We start from the raw sequence: 2,595 nt of genomic DNA, 5'->3' as shown, positions 1-2,595 counted from the left end.
GGATCAAACTAATTAGTCCACTTGACTTTCCCTTGCTTTAGTAAAGGTTAACTAAGTGGGATTGAAACCCAATTCTCATCACACCTGATAAGGATAACTAGGATAGGACTTCTGATTTCTCATATCTTGCCAAGAGTTTATTTTATAGTCATTTATTTAGTTTTCTTATCAATTAAATTACTTGTTCAACCCTTTTTAAAACCCCAAAATATACCTTTGCATAACCAATAATAAGAACATACCTCCTGCAATTCCTTGAGAAGACGACCCGATGTTTAAATACTTCGGTTGTCAATTTTAAAGGGGTTTGTTACTTGTGACAACCAAAACGTTTGTACGAAGGGATTTTCTGTTGGTTTAGAATCTATAATCACAACACGACTATATTTTTACAAAATTCTTTACTAGCAAAAATTCCAACGCCACTTGGCCTTGAGTAGGGCTCTCATAGAAAGCGCTGAGCTCTTTGAGAGAGCACTATAGCTTCTCCTTTGACGTGCCACGCTTTCCTTCTTCCATAGGCCACGCTTTTCTTCTTCCTTAGGCCACACTTTCCTTGTTTCTTTCTCTTCTTCACCTACAAGTAATCAAAACAACCAATCAAAGTATCACCAAATTCACAAAGTTTGTAAATCATTCAAAATCCAATTAAATTTAGCTTAAACCTCATGATTAATGTCAAATAAAGGATGGTTGATTGATTCAACAAAACCATGCAATTTCACTCCAAACCACTTACTTACAATGCAAGAAAGTGCATAAAACCTTATGAAACAAGTGAAAAATGCTTGAAAAGCTAGCATAAGATGACTTGTCATCACAATACCAAACTTAAACCTTGTTTGTCCCCAAGCAAGCACTAAACATAAGAGAAGATGAAATGAAACAGAGAAGTATGCATGTCCTTATTTAGCAGATAATTGAACTTGGTTCATGGGGTTTTATGCAGATCAATGGTAGCTCATTTATTACTTGCTGCTATATAGAAAATGTTTTCCCCAAAGGTTCACTAAGATTGCTGCTACAATGCTTTGCATTTTCTTGATCCCTTGCTAGCTTTTCCTTTCTTATTTTGCTTAGAGAGCTTATTACTCATTGAAGGCTTGGTGGCAAATGTTGCAGTAACCTTTGGCTTAGTTTTGCTCAACATTTCTTCACCACAGACACATGGCTCACATTTTCTTCCTAGGAGCATTGATGCACATCATCTCTTTGGATTACTAAGTGTTTTGTAGCTAGGTTGCTCTTGATAGTGGAGTTTCTGTTGGCAATCCCAAATCAGTTTATCTAAGTGGCCAAGTTTCAAAATACTCCTCAGAACTTACTTGTCCAAGCATATCCTAGTACACAAACACCACAGGCATATGTCCTAGGATCCAAGCTATTAGTGTCTAGCCTTATTGTTTGTTTCTTTGCCAATTCTTGGCTTTTCTCTTTATTTTCTTTTTTTGTTTTGATTCTTTCTCAAGGGAATTTCATTAATAGCAGACTTTGTAACAGCAAGCTAGTTCATACTTCAAGAAATCATGTTATTATGCAGCATTTATTTTATGAGCTATTCATTAAATCAAGCAAATACCACCACTAACTTTCATTCACATTTCTACAACATTGGACATTCACTTTCTATTTCAAACCTTTTCCTTTTTTTCAAACAGCAAGGAAATAACACAAAATTCAAGCTAATGATGGATGACAAACATTATGCAGATCAGCATTCATGGCAAGCATTTCCACTTAAAACTAAATGAACACTTTAGCCAGACATATGGGGATTCCCAATTTTTTTAAAATATTTCTCAGCAATAGGGATTAGATGTAAATATAACCTATTGGGTTGCAGCTTTTCATTCTTCCTTCTGTTGTGTCCCTTTTTTAGTCATAATGCAGACTGTCTTCAATTATTGGCTGTTTTCCTACATAATCCTCAAAAGTTGCTTGCTTCTCAAGCCCTTAAGCAAATGGTTAGTATGCATGAATTGAGTATGGCTTTCAAACTTACTTTGGTGTGGGAACACCAAACTTAATTCCTTGCCAATGTTTTTGATGCAACAAGCTAACCATTTATGAATTCTTTTGTCTTTGCTAAAGGTTATAAAGCTAAACTAGAAATAGGCAATGGTTAAATAGTTTGTCTGCTTGCTTAGAGCTAGTAAACCTTTATGCAGAAGATGAGTGATGAGCGGATAATTTATACACTTTTTGGCATTGTTTTTAGGTAGTTTTTAGTAAGTTCAAGCTACTTTTAGGGATGTTTTCATTAGTTTTTATGTTAAAATTCACATTTCTGGACTTTACTATGAGTTTGTGTGTTTTTCTGTGATTTCAGGTAATTTCTGGCTGAAATTGAGGGATTTGAGCAAAACTCTGAAAAAGGTTGACAAAAGGACTGCTGATGCTGTTGGAATCTGACCTCCCTGCACTCGAAATAGATTTTCTGGAGCTATAGAACTCCAAATGGCGCGCTCTCAACGTAGTTGGAAAGTAGACATCCAGAGATTTCCAGCAATATATAATAGTTCATACTTTATTCGGAAATTGACGACGTAACTTGGCGTTGAACGCCAAGTACATGCTGCTGTCTGGAGTTAAACG

Source organism: Arachis duranensis, chromosome 2, assembly GCF_000817695.3.
Source record: "Arachis duranensis cultivar V14167 chromosome 2, aradu.V14167.gnm2.J7QH, whole genome shotgun sequence".
In the NCBI taxonomy this organism is placed as follows: Eukaryota; Viridiplantae; Streptophyta; class Magnoliopsida; order Fabales; family Fabaceae; genus Arachis; species Arachis duranensis.
Note: the sequence above shows the minus strand (reverse complement) of the source record.